The sequence below is a fragment of the Chiloscyllium punctatum genome, chromosome 3, assembly GCF_047496795.1.
Source record: "Chiloscyllium punctatum isolate Juve2018m chromosome 3, sChiPun1.3, whole genome shotgun sequence".
NCBI lineage: Eukaryota > Metazoa > Chordata > Chondrichthyes > Orectolobiformes > Hemiscylliidae > Chiloscyllium > Chiloscyllium punctatum.
Window position 1 is genome coordinate 27706652 of NC_092741.1, and position 24608 is coordinate 27731259.

At 51.7% G+C, this 24608-nt stretch overlaps 10 non-coding genes and 5 pseudogenes across 10 annotated transcripts; all 15 read right to left on the minus strand.

The window, feature by feature from the left end:
- Window positions 1-853: 853 nt before the first annotated feature.
- On the minus strand, window positions 854-972 carry LOC140475770 (5S ribosomal RNA). The gene has a single exon (XR_011960259.1). It is a non-coding gene; the product is annotated as a 5S ribosomal RNA (ribosomal RNA).
- A 1511-nt stretch (window positions 973-2483) lies between these two features.
- On the minus strand, window positions 2484-2592 carry LOC140472146 (5S ribosomal RNA; annotated as a pseudogene).
- A 1519-nt stretch (window positions 2593-4111) lies between these two features.
- Window positions 4112-4230, minus strand: LOC140468772 (5S ribosomal RNA). The gene has a single exon (XR_011955827.1). It is a non-coding gene; the product is annotated as a 5S ribosomal RNA (ribosomal RNA).
- A 1511-nt stretch (window positions 4231-5741) lies between these two features.
- On the minus strand, window positions 5742-5860 carry LOC140475771 (5S ribosomal RNA). The gene has a single exon (XR_011960260.1). It is a non-coding gene; the product is annotated as a 5S ribosomal RNA (ribosomal RNA).
- Window positions 5861-7371: 1511 nt separating this feature from the next.
- On the minus strand, window positions 7372-7480 carry LOC140472155 (5S ribosomal RNA; annotated as a pseudogene).
- A 1519-nt stretch (window positions 7481-8999) lies between these two features.
- Window positions 9000-9118, minus strand: LOC140474057 (5S ribosomal RNA). The gene has a single exon (XR_011958806.1). It is a non-coding gene; the product is annotated as a 5S ribosomal RNA (ribosomal RNA).
- Window positions 9119-10629: 1511 nt separating this feature from the next.
- On the minus strand, window positions 10630-10738 carry LOC140472166 (5S ribosomal RNA; annotated as a pseudogene).
- Window positions 10739-12257: 1519 nt separating this feature from the next.
- Window positions 12258-12366, minus strand: LOC140472177 (5S ribosomal RNA; annotated as a pseudogene).
- A 1511-nt stretch (window positions 12367-13877) lies between these two features.
- On the minus strand, window positions 13878-13996 carry LOC140468755 (5S ribosomal RNA). Its single transcript, XR_011955821.1, has one exon. It is a non-coding gene; the product is annotated as a 5S ribosomal RNA (ribosomal RNA).
- A 1523-nt stretch (window positions 13997-15519) lies between these two features.
- On the minus strand, window positions 15520-15638 carry LOC140468941 (5S ribosomal RNA). Its single transcript, XR_011955892.1, has one exon. It is a non-coding gene; the product is annotated as a 5S ribosomal RNA (ribosomal RNA).
- A 1511-nt stretch (window positions 15639-17149) lies between these two features.
- On the minus strand, window positions 17150-17268 carry LOC140474078 (5S ribosomal RNA). The gene has a single exon (XR_011958826.1). It is a non-coding gene; the product is annotated as a 5S ribosomal RNA (ribosomal RNA).
- A 1523-nt stretch (window positions 17269-18791) lies between these two features.
- On the minus strand, window positions 18792-18910 carry LOC140468944 (5S ribosomal RNA). Its single transcript, XR_011955893.1, has one exon. It is a non-coding gene; the product is annotated as a 5S ribosomal RNA (ribosomal RNA).
- A 1511-nt stretch (window positions 18911-20421) lies between these two features.
- Window positions 20422-20540, minus strand: LOC140474088 (5S ribosomal RNA). The gene has a single exon (XR_011958827.1). It is a non-coding gene; the product is annotated as a 5S ribosomal RNA (ribosomal RNA).
- A 1511-nt stretch (window positions 20541-22051) lies between these two features.
- On the minus strand, window positions 22052-22170 carry LOC140468949 (5S ribosomal RNA). The gene has a single exon (XR_011955894.1). It is a non-coding gene; the product is annotated as a 5S ribosomal RNA (ribosomal RNA).
- A 1511-nt stretch (window positions 22171-23681) lies between these two features.
- On the minus strand, window positions 23682-23790 carry LOC140472188 (5S ribosomal RNA; annotated as a pseudogene).
- Window positions 23791-24608: the final 818 nt, after the last annotated feature.

Genomic DNA, 24608 nt, shown 5'->3' on the forward strand with positions numbered 1-24608 from the left:
GCAGGTAGTGAAGAAGGCTAATAGCATGCTGGCCTTCATAACAAGAGGGATTGAGTACAGAAGCAAAGAGGTTCTTCTGCAGGTGTACAGGGCCCTGGTGAGACCACACCTGGAGTACTGTGTGCAGTTCTGGTCTCCAAATTTGAGGAGAGACATTCTGGCTATTGAGGGAGTGCAGCGTAGGAATGGCGGGATTACCTTACACTGAAAGACTGGAGCGACTGGGCTTGTGTACCCTTGAGTTTAGCAGACTGAGAGGGGATCTGGTTGAGACATATAAGATTATCAAAGGATTGGACACTCTGGCGGCAGGAAACGTGAGTGCCGAAACAGAGGACACAGCTTAAAAATACGGGGTAGACCGTTTAGGACAGAGATGAGGAGAAACGTCTTCACCCAGAGAGTGGTGGCTGTGTGGAATGCTCTGCCCCAGAGGGCAGTGGAGGCCCAGTCTCTGGATTCATTGAAGAAAGAGTTGCACAGAGCTCTCAAGGATAGTGGAATCAAGGCTTATGGAGATAAGGCAGGAACAGGATACCGATTAAGGATGATCAGCCATGATCATATTGAATGGTGGTGCAGGCTCCAAGGGCAGAATGGCCAACTCCTGCACCTATTCTCTATTGTCCTCCTTTCCTGACTGCCAGCCGCAGACAGCGTGCAGCCCCAATCCCTTTCTTTCCCTCTTTCTTGCTGATTTTGGCAGCGCTCCGCTCTCCTCCACTCCCTGTCTCCTGCCTGCAGGAGACTGATGCCAGGCACAGCGGCAGCAAAAATAACCTGTCGCTGCATTGCGTGCGTGGCCCAACACGAGTGCAGAGGGGTGACTTGAGCAGCCCCTGCTGGCGGAAAAGGCCTACTGCACCTGGTATTCCCAGGCGGTCTCCCATCCAAGTACTAACCAGGCCTGAGTCTGCTTAGCTTCCGAGATCAGACGAGATCGGGCATTTTCAGACTAGTATGGCCGTAGGCGCTGGCCCCTGCCTTTTCTCCCCACTTCAAGGCGTGCTGGCCAGCCACATTTTCTTTGCTGCTCTTTCTCTTGATCCCCTTTGTTTTTTTTTTCTCTCTTTTCTCTTTGCTCTTCCTCCTCCGTGCGTGCTTCCCTCCCTCCCTCCCTCCAGCTAGCCCTTGCCCACCAGGCTCCTGTCGTCTCCCACATCCCCACACAGGCCAACTGCAAGACCTCCCCCTGCTTCATAGGGCTGCAGCCTGCATTCTCTCATCCTTCCACACTCCTCCACGCCTCCATTTCGGAATGGCAGGCAGTGACCAGTGGGGTACCGCAGGGATCAGTACTGGGACCGCAGCTTTTTACAATATATGTTCATGATATAGAAGATGCTATTAGCAATAACATTAGCAAATTTGCTGATGATACTGAGCTGGGTGGCAGGGTGAAATGTGATGAGGATGTTAGGAGATTACCGGGTGACCTGGACAAGTTAGGTGAGTGGTCAGATGCATGGCAGATGCACTTTAATGTGGATAAATGGATGCTTATCCACTTTGGTGGCAAGAACAGGAAGGCAGATTACTACCTAAATGGAATCAATTTCGGTCAAGGGACAGTACAGAGAGATCTGGGGGTTCTTGTACACCACTCAATGAAGGTAAGCATGCAGGTACAGCAGGTAGTGAAGAAGGCTAATAGCATGCTGGCCTTCATAACAAGAGGGATTGAGTACAGAAGCAAAGAGGTTCTTCTGCAGGTGTACAGGGCCCTGGTGAGACCACACCTGGAGTACTGTGTGCAGTTCTGGTCTCCAAATTTGAGGAGAGACATTCTGGCTATTGAGGGAGTGCAGCGTAGGAATGGCGGGATTACCTTACACTGAAAGACTGGAGCGACTGGGCTTGTGTACCCTTGAGTTTAGCAGACTGAGAGGGGATCTGGTTGAGACATATAAGATTATCAAAGGATTGGACACTCTGGCGGCAGGAAACGTGAGTGCCGAAACAGAGGACACAGCTTAAAAATACGGGGTAGACCGTTTAGGACAGAGATGAGGAGAAACGTCTTCACCCAGAGAGTGGTGGCTGTGTGGAATGCTCTGCCCCAGAGGGCAGTGGAGGCCCAGTCTCTGGATTCATTGAAGAAAGAGTTGCACAGAGCTCTCAAGGATAGTGGAATCAAGGCTTATGGAGATAAGGCAGGAGCAGGATACCGATTAAGGATGATCAGCCATGATCATATTGAATGGTGGTGCAGGCTCCAAGGGCAGAATGGCCAACTCCTGCACCTATTCTCTATTGTCCTCCTTTCCTGACTGCCAGCTGCAGACAGCGTGCAGCCCCAATCCCTTTCTTTCCCTCTTTCTTGCTGATTTTGGCAGCGCTCCGCTCTCCTCCCCTCCCTGTCTCCTGCCTGCAGGAGACTGATGCCAGGCACAGCGGCAGCAAAAATAACCTGTCGCTGCATTGCGTGCGTGGCCCAACACGAGTGCAGAGGGGTGACTTGAGCAGCCCCTGCTGGCGGAAAAAGCCTACTGCACCTGGTATTCCCAGGCGGTCTCCCATCCAAGTACTAACCAGGCCTGAGTCTGCTTAGCTTCCGAGATCAGACGTTTTCAGACTAGTATGGCCGTAGGCGCTGGCCCCTGCCTTTTCTCCCCACTTCAAGGCGTGCTGGCCAGCCACATTTTCTTTGCTGCTCTTTCTCTTGATCCCCTTTGTTTTTTTTTTCTCTCTTTTCTCTTTGCTCTTCCTCCTCCGTGCGTGCTTCCCTCCCTCCCTCCCTCCCTCCGACCAGCTAGCCCTTGCCCACCAGGCTCCTGTCGTCTCCCACATCCCCACACAGGCCAACTGCAAGACCTCCCCCTGCTTCATAGGGCTGCAGCCTGCATTCTCTCATCCTTCCACACTCCTCCACGCCTCCATTTCGGAATGGCAGGCAGTGACCAGTGGGGTACCGCAGGGATCAGTACTGGGACCGCAGCTTTTTACAATATATGTTCATGATATAGAAGATGCTATTAGCAATAACATTAGCAAATTTGCTGATGATACTGAGCTGGGTGGCAGGGTGAAATGTGATGAGGATGTTAGGAGATTACCGGGTGACCTGGACAAGTTAGGTGAGTGGTCAGATGCATGGCAGATGCACTTTAATGTGGATAAATGGATGCTTATCCACTTTGGTGGCAAGAACAGGAAGGCAGATTACTACCTAAATGGAATCAATTTCGGTCAAGGGACAGTACAGAGAGATCTGGGGGTTCTTGTACACCACTCAATGAAGGTAAGCATGCAGGTACAGCAGGTAGTGAAGAAGGCTAATAGCATGCTGGCCTTCATAACAAGAGGGATTGAGTACAGAAGCAAAGAGGTTCTTCTGCAGGTGTACAGGGCCCTGGTGAGACCACACCTGGAGTACTGTGTGCAGTTCTGGTCTCCAAATTTGAGGAGAGACATTCTGGCTATTGAGGGAGTGCAGCGTAGGAATGGCGGGATTACCTTACACTGAAAGACTGGAGCGACTGGGCTTGTGTACCCTTGAGTTTAGCAGACTGAGAGGGGATCTGGTTGAGACATATAAGATTATCAAAGGATTGGACACTCTGGCGGCAGGAAACGTGAGTGCCGAAACAGAGGACACAGCTTAAAAATACGGGGTAGACCGTTTAGGACAGAGATGAGGAGAAACGTCTTCACCCAGAGAGTGGTGGCTGTGTGGAATGCTCTGCCCCAGAGGGCAGTGGAGGCCCAGTCTCTGGATTCATTGAAGAAAGAGTTGCACAGAGCTCTCAAGGATAGTGGAATCAAGGCTTATGGAGATAAGGCAGGAACAGGATACCGATTAAGGATGATCAGCCATGATCATATTGGATGGTGGTGCAGGCTCCAAGGGCAGAATGGCCAACTCCTGCACCTATTCTCTATTGTCCTCCTTTCCTGACTGCCAGCCGCAGACAGCGTGCAGCCCCAATCCCTTTCTTTCCCTCTTTCTTGCTGATTTTGGCAGCGCTCCGCTCTCCTCCCCTCCCTGTCTCCTGCCTGCAGGAGACTGATGCCAGGCACAGCGGCAGCAAAAATAACCTGTCGCTGCATTGCGTGCGTGGCCCAACACGAGTGCAGAGGGGTGACTTGAGCAGCCCCTGCTGGCGGAAAAAGCCTACTGCACCTGGTATTCCCAGGCGGTCTCCCACCCAAGTACTAACCAGGCCTGAGTCTGCTTAGCTTCCGAGATCAGACGAGATCGGGCGTTTTCAGACTAGTATGGCCGTAGCCGCTGGCCCCTGCCTTTTCTCCCCACTTCAAGGCGTGCTGGCCAGCCACATTTTCTTTGCTGCTCTTTCTCTTGATCCCCTTTGTTTTTTTTTTCTCTCTTTTCTCTTTGCTCTTCCTCCTCCGTGCGTGCTTCCCTCCCTCCCTCCCTCCAGCTAGCCCTTGCCCACCAGGCTCCTGTCGTCTCCCACATCCCCACACAGGCCAACTGCAAGACCTCCCCCTGCTTCATAGGGCTGCAGCCTGCATTCTCTCATCCTTCCACACTCCTCCACGCCTCCATTTCGGAATGGCAGGCAGTGACCAGTGGGGTACCGCAGGGATCAGTACTGGGACCGCAGCTTTTTACAATATATGTTCATGATATAGAAGATGCTATTAGCAATAACATTAGCAAATTTGCTGATGATACTGAGCTGGGTGGCAGGGTGAAATGTGATGAGGATGTTAGGAGATTACCGGGTGACCTGGACAAGTTAGGTGAGTGGTCAGATGCATGGCAGATGCACTTTAATGTGGATAAATGGATGCTTATCCACTTTGGTGGCAAGAACAGGAAGGCAGATTACTACCTAAATGGAATCAATTTCGGTCAAGGGACAGTACAGAGAGATCTGGGGGTTCTTGTACACCACTCAATGAAGGTAAGCATGCAGGTACAGCAGGTAGTGAAGAAGGCTAATAGCATGCTGGCCTTCATAACAAGAGGGATTGAGTACAGAAGCAAAGAGGTTCTTCTGCAGGTGTACAGGGCCCTGGTGAGACCACACCTGGAGTACTGTGTGCAGTTCTGGTCTCCAAATTTGAGGAGAGACATTCTGGCTATTGAGGGAGTGCAGCGTAGGAATGGCGGGATTACCTTACACTGAAAGACTGGAGCGACTGGGCTTGTGTACCCTTGAGTTTAGCAGACTGAGAGGGGATCTGGTTGAGACATATAAGATTATCAAAGGATTGGACACTCTGGCGGCAGGAAACGTGAGTGCCGAAACAGAGGACACAGCTTAAAAATACGGGGTAGACCGTTTAGGACAGAGATGAGGAGAAACGTCTTCACCCAGAGAGTGGTGGCTGTGTGGAATGCTCTGCCCCAGAGGGCAGTGGAGGCCCAGTCTCTGGATTCATTGAAGAAAGAGTTGCACAGAGCTCTCAAGGATAGTGGAATCAAGGCTTATGGAGATAAGGCAGGAACAGGATACCGATTAAGGATGATCAGCCATGATCATATTGAATGGTGGTGCAGGCTCCAAGGGCAGAATGGCCAACTCCTGCACCTATTCTCTATTGTCCTCCTTTCCTGACTGCCAGCCGCAGACAGCGTGCAGCCCCAATCCCTTTCTTTCCCTCTTTCTTGCTGATTTTGGCAGCGCTCCGCTCTCCTCCACTCCCTGTCTCCTGCCTGCAGGAGACTGATGCCAGGCACAGCGGCAGCAAAAATAACCTGTCGCTGCATTGCGTGCGTGGCCCAACACGAGTGCAGAGGGGTGACTTGAGCAGCCCCTGCTGGCGGAAAAGGCCTACTGCACCTGGTATTCCCAGGCGGTCTCCCATCCAAGTACTAACCAGGCCTGAGTCTGCTTAGCTTCCGAGATCAGACGAGATCGGGCATTTTCAGACTAGTATGGCCGTAGGCGCTGGCCCCTGCCTTTTCTCCCCACTTCAAGGCGTGCTGGCCAGCCACATTTTCTTTGCTGCTCTTTCTCTTGATCCCCTTTGTTTTTTTTTTCTCTCTTTTCTCTTTGCTCTTCCTCCTCCGTGCGTGCTTCCCTCCCTCCCTCCCTCCAGCTAGCCCTTGCCCACCAGGCTCCTGTCGTCTCCCACATCCCCACACAGGCCAACTGCAAGACCTCCCCCTGCTTCATAGGGCTGCAGCCTGCATTCTCTCATCCTTCCACACTCCTCCACGCCTCCATTTCGGAATGGCAGGCAGTGACCAGTGGGGTACCGCAGGGATCAGTACTGGGACCGCAGCTTTTTACAATATATGTTCATGATATAGAAGATGCTATTAGCAATAACATTAGCAAATTTGCTGATGATACTGAGCTGGGTGGCAGGGTGAAATGTGATGAGGATGTTAGGAGATTACCGGGTGACCTGGACAAGTTAGGTGAGTGGTCAGATGCATGGCAGATGCACTTTAATGTGGATAAATGGATGCTTATCCACTTTGGTGGCAAGAACAGGAAGGCAGATTACTACCTAAATGGAATCAATTTCGGTCAAGGGACAGTACAGAGAGATCTGGGGGTTCTTGTACACCACTCAATGAAGGTAAGCATGCAGGTACAGCAGGTAGTGAAGAAGGCTAATAGCATGCTGGCCTTCATAACAAGAGGGATTGAGTACAGAAGCAAAGAGGTTCTTCTGCAGGTGTACAGGGCCCTGGTGAGACCACACCTGGAGTACTGTGTGCAGTTCTGGTCTCCAAATTTGAGGAGAGACATTCTGGCTATTGAGGGAGTGCAGCGTAGGAATGGCGGGATTACCTTACACTGAAAGACTGGAGCGACTGGGCTTGTGTACCCTTGAGTTTAGCAGACTGAGAGGGGATCTGGTTGAGACATATAAGATTATCAAAGGATTGGACACTCTGGCGGCAGGAAACGTGAGTGCCGAAACAGAGGACACAGCTTAAAAATACGGGGTAGACCGTTTAGGACAGAGATGAGGAGAAACGTCTTCACCCAGAGAGTGGTGGCTGTGTGGAATGCTCTGCCCCAGAGGGCAGTGGAGGCCCAGTCTCTGGATTCATTGAAGAAAGAGTTGCACAGAGCTCTCAAGGATAGTGGAATCAAGGCTTATGGAGATAAGGCAGGAGCAGGATACCGATTAAGGATGATCAGCCATGATCATATTGAATGGTGGTGCAGGCTCCAAGGGCAGAATGGCCAACTCCTGCACCTATTCTCTATTGTCCTCCTTTCCTGACTGCCAGCCGCAGACAGCGTGCAGCCCCAATCCCTTTCTTTCCCTCTTTCTTGCTGATTTTGGCAGCGCTCCGCTCTCCTCCCCTCCCTGTCTCCTGCCTGCAGGAGACTGATGCCAGGCACAGCGGCAGCAAAAATAACCTGTCGCTGCATTGCGTGCGTGGCCCAACACGAGTGCAGAGGGGTGACTTGAGCAGCCCCTGCTGGCGGAAAAAGCCTACTGCACCTGGTATTCCCAGGCGGTCTCCCATCCAAGTACTAACCAGGCCTGAGTCTGCTTAGCTTCCGAGATCAGACGTTTTCAGACTAGTATGGCCGTAGGCGCTGGCCCCTGCCTTTTCTCCCCACTTCAAGGCGTGCTGGCCAGCCACATTTTCTTTGCTGCTCTTTCTCTTGATCCCCTTTGTTTTTTTTTTCTCTCTTTTCTCTTTGCTCTTCCTCCTCCGTGCGTGCTTCCCTCCCTCCCTCCCTCCCTCCGACCAGCTAGCCCTTGCCCACCAGGCTCCTGTCGTCTCCCACATCCCCACACAGGCCAACTGCAAGACCTCCCCCTGCTTCATAGGGCTGCAGCCTGCATTCTCTCATCCTTCCACACTCCTCCACGCCTCCATTTCGGAATGGCAGGCAGTGACCAGTGGGGTACCGCAGGGATCAGTACTGGGACCGCAGCTTTTTACAATATATGTTCATGATATAGAAGATGCTATTAGCAATAACATTAGCAAATTTGCTGATGATACTGAGCTGGGTGGCAGGGTGAAATGTGATGAGGATGTTAGGAGATTACCGGGTGACCTGGACAAGTTAGGTGAGTGGTCAGATGCATGGCAGATGCACTTTAATGTGGATAAATGGATGCTTATCCACTTTGGTGGCAAGAACAGGAAGGCAGATTACTACCTAAATGGAATCAATTTCGGTCAAGGGACAGTACAGAGAGATCTGGGGGTTCTTGTACACCACTCAATGAAGGTAAGCATGCAGGTACAGCAGGTAGTGAAGAAGGCTAATAGCATGCTGGCCTTCATAACAAGAGGGATTGAGTACAGAAGCAAAGAGGTTCTTCTGCAGGTGTACAGGGCCCTGGTGAGACCACACCTGGAGTACTGTGTGCAGTTCTGGTCTCCAAATTTGAGGAGAGACATTCTGGCTATTGAGGGAGTGCAGCGTAGGAATGGCGGGATTACCTTACACTGAAAGACTGGAGCGACTGGGCTTGTGTACCCTTGAGTTTAGCAGACTGAGAGGGGATCTGGTTGAGACATATAAGATTATCAAAGGATTGGACACTCTGGCGGCAGGAAACGTGAGTGCCGAAACAGAGGACACAGCTTAAAAATACGGGGTAGACCGTTTAGGACAGAGATGAGGAGAAACGTCTTCACCCAGAGAGTGGTGGCTGTGTGGAATGCTCTGCCCCAGAGGGCAGTGGAGGCCCAGTCTCTGGATTCATTGAAGAAAGAGTTGCACAGAGCTCTCAAGGATAGTGGAATCAAGGCTTATGGAGATAAGGCAGGAACAGGATACCGATTAAGGATGATCAGCCATGATCATATTGAATGGTGGTGCAGGCTCCAAGGGCAGAATGGCCAACTCCTGCACCTATTCTCTATTGTCCTCCTTTCCTGACTGCCAGCCGCAGACAGCGTGCAGCCCCAATCCCTTTCTTTCCCTCTTTCTTGCTGATTTTGGCAGCGCTCCGCTCTCCTCCCCTCCCTGTCTCCTGCCTGCAGGAGACTGATGCCAGGCACAGCGGCAGCAAAAATAACCTGTCGCTGCATTGCGTGCGTGGCCCAACACGAGTGCAGAGGGGTGACTTGAGCAGCCCCTGCTGGCGGAAAAAGCCTACTGCACCTGGTATTCCCAGGCGGTCTCCCATCCAAGTACTAACCAGGCCTGAGTCTGCTTAGCTTCCGAGATCAGACGAGATCGGGCGTTTTCAGACTAGTATGGCCGTAGGCGCTGGCCCCTTCCTTTTCTCCCCACTTCAAGGCGTGCTGGCCAGCCACATTTTCTTTGCTGCTCTTTCTCTTGATCCCCTTTGTTTTTTTTTTCTCTCTTTTCTCTTTGCTCTTCCTCCTCCGTGCGTGCTTCCCTCCCTCCCTCCCTCCAGCTAGCCCTTGCCCACCAGGCTCCTGTCGTCTCCCACATCCCCACACAGGCCAACTGCAAGACCTCCCCCTGCTTCATAGGGCTGCAGCCTGCATTCTCTCATCCTTCCACACTCCTCCACGCCTCCATTTCGGAATGGCAGGCAGTGACCAGTGGGGTACCGCAGGGATCAGTACTGGGACCGCAGCTTTTTACAATATATGTTCATGATATAGAAGATGCTATTAGCAATAACATTAGCAAATTTGCTGATGATACTGAGCTGGGTGGCAGGGTGAAATGTGATGAGGATGTTAGGAGATTACCGGGTGACCTGGACAAGTTAGGTGAGTGGTCAGATGCATGGCAGATGCACTTTAATGTGGATAAATGGATGCTTATCCACTTTGGTGGCAAGAACAGGAAGGCAGATTACTACCTAAATGGAATCAATTTCGGTCAAGGGACAGTACAGAGAGATCTGGGGGTTCTTGTACACCACTCAATGAAGGTAAGCATGCAGGTACAGCAGGTAGTGAAGAAGGCTAATAGCATGCTGGCCTTCATAACAAGAGGGATTGAGTACAGAAGCAAAGAGGTTCTTCTGCAGGTGTACAGGGCCCTGGTGAGACCACACCTGGAGTACTGTGTGCAGTTCTGGTCTCCAAATTTGAGGAGAGACATTCTGGCTATTGAGGGAGTGCAGCGTAGGAATGGCGGGATTACCTTACACTGAAAGACTGGAGCGACTGGGCTTGTGTACCCTTGAGTTTAGCAGACTGAGAGGGGATCTGGTTGAGACATATAAGATTATCAAAGGATTGGACACTCTGGCGGCAGGAAACGTGAGTGCCGAAACAGAGGACACAGCTTAAAAATACGGGGTAGACCGTTTAGGACAGAGATGAGGAGAAACGTCTTCACCCAGAGAGTGGTGGCTGTGTGGAATGCTCTGCCCCAGAGGGCAGTGGAGGCCCAGTCTCTGGATTCATTGAAGAAAGAGTTGCACAGAGCTCTCAAGGATAGTGGAATCAAGGCTTATGGAGATAAGGCAGGAACAGGATACCGATTAAGGATGATCAGCCATGATCATATTGAATGGTGGTGCAGGCTCCAAGGGCAGAATGGCCAACTCCTGCACCTATTCTCTATTGTCCTCCTTTCCTGACTGCCAGCCGCAGACAGCGTGCAGCCCCAATCCCTTTCTTTCCCTCTTTCTTGCTGATTTTGGCAGCGCTCCGCTCTCCTCCCCTCCCTGTCTCCTGCCTGCAGGAGACTGATGCCAGGCACAGCGGCAGCAAAAATAACCTGTCGCTGCATTGCGTGCGTGGCCCAACACGAGTGCAGAGGGGTGACTTGAGCAGCCCCTGCTGGCGGAAAAAGCCTACTGCACCTGGTATTCCCAGGCGGTCTCCCATCCAAGTACTAACCAGGCCTGAGTCTGCTTAGCTTCCGAGATCAGACGTTTTCAGACTAGTATGGCCGTAGGCGCTGGCCCCTGCCTTTTCTCCCCACTTCAAGGCGTGCTGGCCAGCCACATTTTCTTTGCTGCTCTTTCTCTTGATCCCCTTTGTTTTTTTTTTCTCTCTTTTCTCTTTGCTCTTCCTCCTCCGTGCGTGCTTCCCTCCCTCCCTCCCTCCCTCCGACCAGCTAGCCCTTGCCCACCAGGCTCCTGTCGTCTCCCACATCCCCACACAGGCCAACTGCAAGACCTCCCCCTGCTTCATAGGGCTGCAGCCTGCATTCTCTCATCCTTCCACACTCCTCCACGCCTCCATTTCGGAATGGCAGGCAGTGACCAGTGGGGTACCGCAGGGATCAGTACTGGGACCGCAGCTTTTTACAATATATGTTCATGATATAGAAGATGCTATTAGCAATAACATTAGCAAATTTGCTGATGATACTGAGCTGGGTGGCAGGGTGAAATGTGATGAGGATGTTAGGAGATTACCGGGTGACCTGGACAAGTTAGGTGAGTGGTCAGATGCATGGCAGATGCACTTTAATGTGGATAAATGGATGCTTATCCACTTTGGTGGCAAGAACAGGAAGGCAGATTACTACCTAAATGGAATCAATTTCGGTCAAGGGACAGTACAGAGAGATCTGGGGGTTCTTGTACACCACTCAATGAAGGTAAGCATGCAGGTACAGCAGGTAGTGAAGAAGGCTAATAGCATGCTGGCCTTCATAACAAGAGGGATTGAGTACAGAAGCAAAGAGGTTCTTCTGCAGGTGTACAGGGCCCTGGTGAGACCACACCTGGAGTACTGTGTGCAGTTCTGGTCTCCAAATTTGAGGAGAGACATTCTGGCTATTGAGGGAGTGCAGCGTAGGAATGGCGGGATTACCTTACACTGAAAGACTGGAGCGACTGGGCTTGTGTACCCTTGAGTTTAGCAGACTGAGAGGGGATCTGGTTGAGACATATAAGATTATCAAAGGATTGGACACTCTGGCGGCAGGAAACGTGAGTGCCGAAACAGAGGACACAGCTTAAAAATACGGGGTAGACCGTTTAGGACAGAGATGAGGAGAAACGTCTTCACCCAGAGAGTGGTGGCTGTGTGGAATGCTCTGCCCCAGAGGGCAGTGGAGGCCCAGTCTCTGGATTCATTGAAGAAAGAGTTGCACAGAGCTCTCAAGGATAGTGGAATCAAGGCTTATGGAGATAAGGCAGGAACAGGATACCGATTAAGGATGATCAGCCATGATCATATTGAATGGTGGTGCAGGCTCCAAGGGCAGAATGGCCAACTCCTGCACCTATTCTCTATTGTCCTCCTTTCCTGACTGCCAGCCGCAGACAGCGTGCAGCCCCAATCCCTTTCTTTCCCTCTTTCTTGCTGATTTTGGCAGCGCTCCGCTCTCCTCCCCTCCCTGTCTCCTGCCTGCAGGAGACTGATGCCAGGCACAGCGGCAGCAAAAATAACCTGTCGCTGCATTGCGTGCGTGGCCCAACACGAGTGCAGAGGGGTGACTTGAGCAGCCCCTGCTGGCGGAAAAAGCCTACTGCACCTGGTATTCCCAGGCGGTCTCCCATCCAAGTACTAACCAGGCCTGAGTCTGCTTAGCTTCCGAGATCAGACGTTTTCAGACTAGTATGGCCGTAGGCGCTGGCCCCTGCCTTTTCTCCCCACTTCAAGGCGTGCTGGCCAGCCACATTTTCTTTGCTGCTCTTTCTCTTGATCCCCTTTGTTTTTTTTTTCTCTCTTTTCTCTTTGCTCTTCCTCCTCCGTGCGTGCTTCCCTCCCTCCCTCCGACCAGCTAGCCCTTGCCCACCAGGCTCCTGTCGTCTCCCACATCCCCACACAGGCCAACTGCAAGACCTCCCCCTGCTTCATAGGGCTGCAGCCTGCATTCTCTCATCCTTCCACACTCCTCCACGCCTCCATTTCGGAATGGCAGGCAGTGACCAGTGGGGTACCGCAGGGATCAGTACTGGGACCGCAGCTTTTTACAATATATGTTCATGATATAGAAGATGCTATTAGCAATAACATTAGCAAATTTGCTGATGATACTGAGCTGGGTGGCAGGGTGAAATGTGATGAGGATGTTAGGAGATTACCGGGTGACCTGGACAAGTTAGGTGAGTGGTCAGATGCATGGCAGATGCACTTTAATGTGGATAAATGGATGCTTATCCACTTTGGTGGCAAGAACAGGAAGGCAGATTACTACCTAAATGGAATCAATTTCGGTCAAGGGACAGTACAGAGAGATCTGGGGGTTCTTGTACACCACTCAATGAAGGTAAGCATGCAGGTACAGCAGGTAGTGAAGAAGGCTAATAGCATGCTGGCCTTCATAACAAGAGGGATTGAGTACAGAAGCAAAGAGGTTCTTCTGCAGGTGTACAGGGCCCTGGTGAGACCACACCTGGAGTACTGTGTGCAGTTCTGGTCTCCAAATTTGAGGAGAGACATTCTGGCTATTGAGGGAGTGCAGCGTAGGAATGGCGGGATTACCTTACACTGAAAGACTGGAGCGACTGGGCTTGTGTACCCTTGAGTTTAGCAGACTGAGAGGGGATCTGGTTGAGACATATAAGATTATCAAAGGATTGGACACTCTGGCGGCAGGAAACGTGAGTGCCGAAACAGAGGACACAGCTTAAAAATACGGGGTAGACCGTTTAGGACAGAGATGAGGAGAAACGTCTTCACCCAGAGAGTGGTGGCTGTGTGGAATGCTCTGCCCCAGAGGGCAGTGGAGGCCCAGTCTCTGGATTCATTGAAGAAAGAGTTGCACAGAGCTCTCAAGGATAGTGGAATCAAGGCTTATGGAGATAAGGCAGGAACAGGATACCGATTAAGGATGATCAGCCATGATCATATTGAATGGTGGTGCAGGCTCCAAGGGCAGAATGGCCAACTCCTGCACCTATTCTCTATTGTCCTCCTTTCCTGACTGCCAGCCGCAGACAGCGTGCAGCCCCAATCCCTTTCTTTCCCTCTTTCTTGCTGATTTTGGCAGCGCTCCGCTCTCCTCCCCTCCCTGTCTCCTGCCTGCAGGAGACTGATGCCAGGCACAGCGGCAGCAAAAATAACCTGTCGCTGCATTGCGTGCGTGGCCCAACACGAGTGCAGAGGGGTGACTTGAGCAGCCCCTGCTGGCGGAAAAAGCCTACTGCACCTGGTATTCCCAGGCGGTCTCCCATCCAAGTACTAACCAGGCCTGAGTCTGCTTAGCTCCCGAGATCAGATGAGATCAGGCGTTTTCAGACTAGTATGGCCGTAGGCGCTGGCCCCTGCCTTTTCTCCCCACTTCAAGGCGTGCTGGCCAGCCACATTTTCTTTGCTGCTCTTTCTCTTGATCCCCTTTGTTTTTTTTTTCTCTCTTTTCTCTTTGCTCTTCCTCCTCCGTGCGTGCTTCCCTCCCTCCCTCCCTCCCTCCCTCCGACCAGCTAGCCCTTGCCCACCAGGCTCCTGTCGTCTCCCACATCCCCACACAGGCCAACTGCAAGACCTCCCCCTGCTTCATAGGGCTGCAGCCTGCATTCTCTCATCCTTCCACACTCCTCCACGCCTCCATTTCGGAATGGCAGGCAGTGACCAGTGGGGTACCGCAGGGATCAGTACTGGGACCGCAGCTTTTTACAATATATGTTCATGATATAGAAGATGCTATTAGCAATAACATTAGCAAATTTGCTGATGATACTGAGCTGGGTGGCAGGGTGAAATGTGATGAGGATGTTAGGAGATTACCGGGTGACCTGGACAAGTTAGGTGAGTGGTCAGATGCATGGCAGATGCACTTTAATGTGGATAAATGGATGCTTATCCACTTTGGTGGCAAGAACAGGAAGGCAGATTACTACCTAAATGGAATCAATTTCGGTCAAGGGACAGTACAGAGAGATCTGGGGGTTCTTGTACACCACTCAATGAAGGTAAGCATGCAGGTACAGCAGGTAGTGAAGAAGGCTAATAGCATGCTGGCCTTCATAACAAGAGGGATTGAGTACAGAAGCAAAGAGGTTCTTCTGCAGGTGTACAGGGCCCTGGTGAGACCACACCTGGAGTACTGTGTGCAGTTCTGGTCTCCAAATTTGAGGAGAGACATTCTGGCTATTGAGGGAGTGCAGCGTAGGAATGGCGGGATTACCTTACACTGAAAGACTGGAGCGACTGGGCTTGTGTACCCTTGAGTTTAGCAGACTGAGAGGGGATCTGGTTGAGACATATAAGATTATCAAAGGATTGGACACTCTGGCGGCAGGAAACGTGAGTGCCGAAACAGAGGACACAGCTTAAAAATACGGGGTAGACCGTTTAGGACAGAGATGAGGAGAAACGTCTTCACCCAGAGAGTGGTGGCTGTGTGGAATGCTCTGCCCCAGAGGGCAGTGGAGGCCCAGTCTCTGGATTCATTGAAGAAAGAGTTGCACAGAGCTCTCAAGGATAGTGGAATCAAGGCTTATGGAGATAAGGCAGGAACAGGATACCGATTAAGGATGATCAGCCATGATCATATTGGATGGTGGTGCAGGCTCCAAGGGCAGAATGGCCAACTCCTGCACCTATTCTCTATTGTCCTCCTTTCCTGACTGCCAGCCGCAGACAGCGTGCAGCCCCAATCCCTTTCTTTCCCTCTTTCTTGCTGATTTTGGCAGCGCTCCGCTCTCCTCCCCTCCCTGTCTCCTGCCTGCAGGAGACTGATGCCAGGCACAGCGGCAGCAAAAATAACCTGTCGCTGCATTGCGTGCGTGGCCCAACACGAGTGCAGAGGGGTGACTTGAGCAGCCCCTGCTGGCGGAAAAAGCCTACTGCACCTGGTATTCCCAGGCGGTCTCCCATCCAAGTACTAACCAGGCCTGAGTCTGCTTAGCTTCTGAGATCAGACGAGATCGGGCGTTTTCAGACTAGTATGGCCGTAGGCGCTGGCCCCTGCCTTTTCTCCCCACTTCAAGGCGTGCTGGCCAGCCACATTTTCTTTGCTGCTCTTTCTCTTGATCCCCTTTGTTTTTTTTTTCTCTCTTTTCTCTTTGCTCTTCCTCCTCCGTGCGTGCTTCCCTCCCTCCCTCCGACCAGCTAGCCCTTGCCCACCAGGCTCCTGTCGTCTCCCACATCCCCACACAGGCCAACTGCAAGACCTCCCCCTGCTTCATAGGGCTGCAGCCTGCATTCTCTCATCCTTCCACACTCCTCCACGCCTCCATTTCGGAATGGCAGGCAGTGACCAGTGGGGTACCGCAGGGATCAGTACTGGGACCGCAGCTTTTTACAATATATGTTCATGATATAGAAGATGCTATTAGCAATAACATTAGCAAATTTGCTGATGATACTGAGCTGGGTGGCAGGGTGAAATGTGATGAGGATGTTAGGAGATTACCGGGTGACCTGGACAAGTTAGGTGAGTGGTCAGATGCATGGCAGATGCACTTTAATGTGGATAAATGGATGCTTATCCACTTTGGTGGCAAGAACAGGAAGGCAGATTACTACCTAAATGGAATCAATTTCGGTCAAGGGACAGTACAGAGAGATCTGGGGGTTCTTGTACACCACTCAATGAAGGTAAGCATGCAGGTACAGCAGGTAGTGAAGAAGGCTAATAGCATGCTGGCCTTCATAACAAGAGGGATTGAGTACAGAAGCAAAGAGGTTCTTCTGCAGGTGTACAGGGCCCTGGTGAGACCACACCTGGAGTACTGTGTGCAGTTCTGGTCTCCAAATTTGAGGAGAGACATTCTGGCTATTGAGGGAGTGCAGCGTAGGAATGGCGGGATTACCTTACACTGAAAGACTGGAGCGACTGGGCTTGTGTACCCTTGAGTTTAGCAGACTGAGAGGGGATCTGGTTGAGACATATAAGATTATCAAAGGATTGGACACTCTGGCGGCAGGAAACGTGAGTGCCGAAACAGAGGACACAGCTTAAAAATACGGGGTAGACCGTTTAGGACAGAGATGAGGAGAAACGTCTTCACCCAGAGAGTGGTGGCTGTGTGGAATGCTCTGCCCCAGAGGGCAGTGGAGGCCCAGTCTCTGGATTCATTGAAGAAAGAGTTGCACAGAGCTCTCAAGGATAGTGGAATCAAGGCTTATGGAGATAAGGCAGGAACAGGATACCGATTAAGGATGATCAGCCATGATCATATTGAATGGTGGTGCAGGCTCCAAGGGCAGAATGGCCAACTCCTGCACCTATTCTCTATTGTCCTCCTTTCCTGACTGCCAGCCGCAGACAGCGTGCAGCCCCAATCCCTTTCTTTCCCTCTTTCTTGCTGATTTTGGCAGCGCTCCGCTCTCCTCCCCTCCCTGTCTCCTGCCTGCAGGAGACTGATGCCAGGCACAGCGGCAGCAAAAATAACCTGTCGCTGCATTGCGTGCGTGGCCCAACACGAGTGCAGAGGGGTGACTTGAGCAGCCCCTGCTGGCGGAAAAAGCCTACTGCACCTGGTATTCCCAGGCGGTCTCCCATCCAAGTACTAACCAGGCCTGAGTCTGCTTAGCTTCCGAGATCAGACGAGATCGGGCGTTTTCAGACTAGTATGGCCGTAGGCGCTGGCCCCTGCCTTTTCTCCCCACTTCAAGGCGTGCTGGCCAGCCACATTTTCTTTGCTGCTCTTTCTCTTGATCCCCTTTGTTTTTTTTTTCTCTCTTTTCTCTTTGCTCTTCCTCCTCCGTGCGTGCTTCCCTCCCTCCCTCCCTCCCTCCCTCCGACCAGCTAGCCCTTGCCCACCAGGCTCCTGTCGTCTCCCACATCCCCACACAGGCCAACTGCAAGACCTCCCCCTGCTTCATAGGGCTGCAGCCTGCATTCTCTCATCCTTCCACACTCCTCCACGCCTCCATTTCGGAATGGCAGGCAGTGACCAGTGGGGTACCGCAGGGATCAGTACTGGGACCGCAGCTTTTTACAATATATGTTCATGATATAGAAGATGCTATTAGCAATAACATTAGCAAATTTGCTGATGATACTGAGCTGGGTGGCAGGGTGAAATGTGATGAGGATGTTAGGAGATTACCGGGTGACCTGGACAAGTTAGGTGAGTGGTCAGATGCATGGCAGATGCACTTTAATGTGGATAAATGGATGCTTATCCACTTTGGTGGCAAGAACAGGAAGGCAGATTACTACCTAAATGGAATCAATTTCGGTCAAGGGACAGTACAGAGAGATCTGGGGGTTCTTGTACACCACTCAATGAAGGTAAGCATGCAGGTACAGCAGGTAGTGAAGAAGGCTAATAGCATGCTGGCCTTCATAACAAGAGGGATTGAGTACAGAAGCAAAGAGGTTCTTCTGCAGGTGTACAGGGCCCTGGTGAGACCACACCTGGAGTACTGTGTGCAGTTCTGGTCTCCAAATTTGAGGAGAGACATTCTGGCTATTGAGGGAGTGCAGCGTAGGAATGGCGGGATTACCTTACACTGAAAGACTGGAGCGACTGGGCTTGTGTACCCTTGAGTTTAGCAGACTGAGAGGGGATCTGGTTGAGACATATAAGATTATCAAAGGATTGGACACTCTGGCGGCAGGAAACGTGAGTGCCGAAACAGAGGACACAGCTTAAAAATACGGGGTAGACCGTTTAGGACAGAGATGAGGAGAAACGTCTTCACCCAGAGAGTGGTGGCTGTGTGGAATGCTCTGCCCCAGAGGGCAGTGGAGGCCCAGTCTCTGGATTCATTGAAGAAAGAGTTGCACAGAGCTCTCAAGGATAGTGGAATCAAGGCTTATGGAGATAAGGCAGGAACAGGATACCGATTAAGGATGATCAGCCATGATCATATTGGATGGTGGTGCAGGCTCCAAGGGCAGAATGGCCAACTCCTGCACCTATTCTCTATTGTCCTCCTTTCCTGACTGCCAGCCGCAGACAGCGTGCAGCCCCAATCCCTTTCTTTCCCTCTTTCTTGCTGATTTTGGCAGCGCTCCGCTCTCCTCCCCTCCCTGTCTCCTGCCTGCAGGAGACTGATGCCAGGCACAGCGGCAGCAAAAATAACCTGTCGCTGCATTGCGTGCGTGGCCCAACACGAGTGCAGAGGGGTGACTTGAGCAGCCCCTGCTGGCGGAAAAAGCCTACTGCACCTGGTATTCCCAGGCGGTCTCCCATCCAAGTACTAACCAGGCCTGAGTCTGCTTAGCTTCTGAGATCAGACGAGATCGGGCGTTTTCAGACTAGTATGGCCGTAGGCGCTGGCCCCTGCCTTTTCTCCCCACTTCAAGGCGTGCTGGCCAGCCACATTTTCTTTGCTGCTCTTTCTCTTGATCCCCTTTGTTTTTTTTTTCTCTCTTTTCTCTTTGCTCTTCCTCCTCCGTGCGTGCTTCCCTCCCTCCCTCCGACCAGCTAGCCCTTGCCCACCAGGCTCCTGTCGTCTCCCACATCCCCACACAGGCCAACTGCAAGACCTCCCCCTGCTTCATAGGGCTGCAGCCTGCATTCTCTCATCCTTCCACACTCCTCCACGCCTCCATTTCGGAATGGCAGGCAGTGACCAGTGGGGTACCGCAGGGATCAGTACTGGGACCGCAGCTTTTTACAATATATGTTCATGATATAGAAGATGCTATTAGCAATAACATTAGCAAATTTGCTGATGATACTGAGCTGGGTGGCAGGGTGAAATGTGATGAGGATGTTAGGAGATTACCGGGTGACCTGGACAAGTTAGGTGAGTGGTCAGATGCATGGCAGATGCACTTTAATGTGGATAAATGGATGCTTATCCACTTTGGTGGCAAGAACAGGAAGGCAGATTACTACCTAAATGGAATCAATTTCGGTCAAGGGACAGTACAGAGAGATCTGGGGGTTCTTGTACACCACTCAATGAAGGTAAGCATGCAGGTACAGCAGGTAGTGAAGAAGGCTAATAGCATGCTGGCCTTCATAACAAGAGGGATTGAGTACAGAAGCAAAGAGGTTCTTCTGCAGGTGTACAGGGCCCTGGTGAGACCACACCTGGAGTACTGTGTGCAGTTCTGGTCTCCAAATTTGAGGAGAGACATTCTGGCTATTGAGGGAGTGCAGCGTAGGAATGGCGGGATTACCTTACACTGAAAGACTGGAGCGACTGGGCTTGTGTACCCTTGAGTTTAGCAGACTGAGAGGGGATCTGGTTGAGACATATAAGATTATCAAAGGATTGGACACTCTGGCGGCAGGAAACGTGAGTGCCGAAACAGAGGACACAGCTTAAAAATACGGGGTAGACCGTTTAGGACAGAGATGAGGAGAAACGTCTTCACCCAGAGAGTGGTGGCTGTGTGGAATGCTCTGCCCCAGAGGGCAGTGGAGGCCCAGTCTCTGGATTCATTGAAGAAAGAGTTGCACAGAGCTCTCAAGGATAGTGGAATCAAGGCTTATGGAGATAAGGCAGGAACAGGATACCGATTAAGGATGATCAGCCATGATCATATTGAATGGTGGTGCAGGCTCCAAGGGCAGAATGGCCAACTCCTGCACCTATTCTCTATTGTCCTCCTTTCCTGACTGCCAGCCGCAGACAGCGTGCAGCCCCAATCCCTTTCTTTCCCTCTTTCTTGCTGATTTTGGCAGCGCTCCGCTCTCCTCCCCTCCCTGTCTCCTGCCTGCAGGAGACTGATGCCAGGCACAGCGGCAGCAAAAATAACCTGTCGCTGCATTGCGTGCGTGGCCCAACACGAGTGCAGAGGGGTGACTTGAGCAGCCCCTGCTGGCGGAAAAAGCCTACTGCACCTGGTATTCCCAGGCGGTCTCCCATCCAAGTACTAACCAGGCCTGAGTCTGCTTAGCTTCCGAGATCAGACGAGATCGGGCGTTTTCAGACTAGTATGGCCGTAGGCGCTGGCCCCTGCCTTTTCTCCCCACTTCAAGGCGTGCTGGCCAGCCACATTTTCTTTGCTGCTCTTTCTCTTGATCCCCTTTGTTTTTTTTTTCTCTCTTTTCTCTTTGCTCTTCCTCCTCCGTGCGTGCTTCCCTCCCTCCCTCCCTCCAGCTAGCCCTTGCCCACCAGGCTCCTGTCGTCTCCCACATCCCCACACAGGCCAACTGCAAGACCTCCCCCTGCTTCATAGGGCTGCAGCCTGCATTCTCTCATCCTTCCACACTCCTCCACGCCTCCATTTCGGAATGGCAGGCAGTGACCAGTGGGGTACCGCAGGGATCAGTACTGGGACCGCAGCTTTTTACAATATATGTTCATGATATAGAAGATGCTATTAGCAATAACATTAGCAAATTTGCTGATGATACTGAGCTGGGTGGCAGGGTGAAATGTGATGAGGATGTTAGGAGATTACCGGGTGACCTGGACAAGTTAGGTGAGTGGTCAGATGCATGGCAGATGCACTTTAATGTGGATAAATGGATGCTTATCCACTTTGGTGGCAAGAACAGGAAGGCAGATTACTACCTAAATGGAATCAATTTCGGTCAAGGGACAGTACAGAGAGATCTGGGGGTTCTTGTACACCACTCAATGAAGGTAAGCATGCAGGTACAGCAGGTAGTGAAGAAGGCTAATAGCATGCTGGCCTTCATAACAAGAGGGATTGAGTACAGAAGCAAAGAGGTTCTTCTGCAGGTGTACAGGGCCCTGGTGAGACCACACCTGGAGTACTGTGTGCAGTTCTGGTCTCCAAATTTGAGGAGAGACATTCTGGCTATTGAGGGAGTGCAGCGTAGGAATGGCGGGATTACCTTACACTGAAAGACTGGAGCGACTGGGCTTGTGTACCCTTGAGTTTAGCAGACTGAGAGGGGATCTGGTTGAGACATATAAGATTATCAAAGGATTGGACACTCTGGCGGCAGGAAACGTGAGTGCCGAAACAGAGGACACAGCTTAAAAATACGGGGTAGACCGTTTAGGACAGAGATGAGGAGAAACGTCTTCACCCAGAGAGTGGTGGCTGTGTGGAATGCTCTGCCCCAGAGGGCAGTGGAGGCCCAGTCTCTGGATTCATTGAAGAAAGAGTTGCACAGAGCTCTCAAGGATAGTGGAATCAAGGCTTATGGAGATAAGGCAGGAACAGGATACCGATTAAGGATGATCAGCCATGATCATATTGGATGGTGGTGCAGGCTCCAAGGGCAGAATGGCCAACTCCTGCACCTATTCTCTATTGTCCTCCTTTCCTGACTGCCAGCCGCAGACAGCGTGCAGCCCCAATCCCTTTCTTTCCCTCTTTCTTGCTGATTTTGGCAGCGCTCCGCTCTCCTCCCCTCCCTGTCTCCTGCCTGCAGGAGACTGATGCCAGGCACAGCGGCAGCAAAAATAACCTGTCGCTGCATTGCGTGCGTGGCCCAACACGAGTGCAGAGGGGTGACTTGAGCAGCCCCTGCTGGCGGAAAAAGCCTACTGCACCTGGTATTCCCAGGCGGTCTCCCATCCAAGTACTAACCAGGCCTGAGTCTGCTTAGCTTCTGAGATCAGACGAGATCGGGCGTTTTCAGACTAGTATGGCCGTAGGCGCTGGCCCCTGCCTTTTCTCCCCACTTCAAGGCGTGCTGGCCAGCCACATTTTCTTTGCTGCTCTTTCTCTTGATCCCCTTTGTTTTTTTTTTCTCTCTTTTCTCTTTGCTCTTCCTCCTCCGTGCGTGCTTCCCTCCCTCCCTCCGACCAGCTAGCCCTTGCCCACCAGGCTCCTGTCGTCTCCCACATCCCCACACAGGCCAACTGCAAGACCTCCCCCTGCTTCATAGGGCTGCAGCCTGCATTCTCTCATCCTTCCACACTCCTCCACGCCTCCATTTCGGAATGGCAGGCAGTGACCAGTGGGGTACCGCAGGGATCAGTACTGGGACCGCAGCTTTTTACAATATATGTTCATGATATAGAAGATGCTATTAGCAATAACATTAGCAAATTTGCTGATGATACTGAGCTGGGTGGCAGGGTGAAATGTGATGAGGATGTTAGGAGATTACCGGGTGACCTGGACAAGTTAGGTGAGTGGTCAGATGCATGGCAGATGCACTTTAATGTGGATAAATGGATGCTTATCCACTTTGGTGGCAAGAACAGGAAGGCAGATTACTACCTAAATGGAATCAATTTCGGTCAAGGGACAGTACAGAGAGATCTGGGGGTTCTTGTACACCACTCAATGAAGGTAAGCATGCAGGTACAGCAGGTAGTGAAGAAGGCTAATAGCATGCTGGCCTTCATAACAAGAGGGATTGAGTACAGAAGCAAAGAGGTTCTTCTGCAGGTGTACAGGGCCCTGGTGAGACCACACCTGGAGTACTGTGTGCAGTTCTGGTCTCCAAATTTGAGGAGAGACATTCTGGCTATTGAGGGAGTGCAGCGTAGGAATGGCGGGATTACCTTACACTGAAAGACTGGAGCGACTGGGCTTGTGTACCCTTGAGTTTAGCAGACTGAGAGGGGATCTGGTTGAGACATATAAGATTATCAAAGGATTGGACACTCTGGCGGCAGGAAACGTGAGTGCCGAAACAGAGGACACAGCTTAAAAATACGGGGTAGACCGTTTAGGACAGAGATGAGGAGAAACGTCTTCACCCAGAGAGTGGTGGCTGTGTGGAATGCTCTGCCCCAGAGGGCAGTGGAGGCCCAGTCTCTGGATTCATTGAAGAAAGAGTTGCACAGAGCTCTCAAGGATAGTGGAATCAAGGCTTATGGAGATAAGGCAGGAACAGGATACCGATTAAGGATGATCAGCCATGATCATATTGAATGGTGGTGCAGGCTCCAAGGGCAGAATGGCCAACTCCTGCACCTATTCTCTATTGTCCTCCTTTCCTGACTGCCAGCCGCAGACAGCGTGCAGCCCCAATCCCTTTCTTTCCCTCTTTCTTGCTGATTTTGGCAGCGCTCCGCTCTCCTCCCCTCCCTGTCTCCTGCCTGCAGGAGACTGATGCCAGGCACAGCGGCAGCAAAAATAACCTGTCGCTGCATTGCGTGCGTGGCCCAACACGAGTGCAGAGGGGTGACTTGAGCAGCCCCTGCTGGCGGAAAAAGCCTACTGCACCTGGTATTCCCAGGCGGTCTCCCATCCAAGTACTAACCAGGCCTGAGTCTGCTTAGCTTCCGAGATCAGACGTTTTCAGACTAGTATGGCCGTAGGCGCTGGCCCCTGCCTTTTCTCCCCACTTCAAGGCGTGCTGGCCAGCCACATTTTCTTTGCTGCTCTTTCTCTTGATCCCCTTTGTTTTTTTTTTCTCTCTTTTCTCTTTGCTCTTCCTCCTCCGTGCGTGCTTCCCTCCCTCCCTCCCTCCCTCCCTCCGACCAGCTAGCCCTTGCCCACCAGGCTCCTGTCGTCTCCCACATCCCCACACAGGCCAACTGCAAGACCTCCCCCTGCTTCATAGGGCTGCAGCCTGCATTCTCTCATCCTTCCACACTCCTCCACGCCTCCATTTCGGAATGGCAGGCAGTGACCAGTGGGGTACCGCAGGGATCAGTACTGGGACCGCAGCTTTTTACAATATATGTTCATGATATAGAAGATGCTATTAGCAATAACATTAGCAAATTTGCTGATGATACTGAGCTGGGTGGCAGGGTGAAATGTGATGAGGATGTTAGGAGATTACCGGGTGACCTGGACAAGTTAGGTGAGTGGTCAGATGCATGGCAGATGCACTTTAATGTGGATAAATGGATGCTTATCCACTTTGGTGGCAAGAACAGGAAGGCAGATTACTACCTAAATGGAATCAATTTCGGTCAAGGGACAGTACAGAGAGATCTGGGGGTTCTTGTACACCACTCAATGAAGGTAAGCATGCAGGTACAGCAGGTAGTGAAGAAGGCTAATAGCATGCTGGCCTTCATAACAAGAGGGATTGAGTACAGAAGCAAAGAGGTTCTTCTGCAGGTGTACAGGGCCCTGGTGAGACCACACCTGGAGTACTGTGTGCAGTTCTGGTCTCCAAATTTGAGG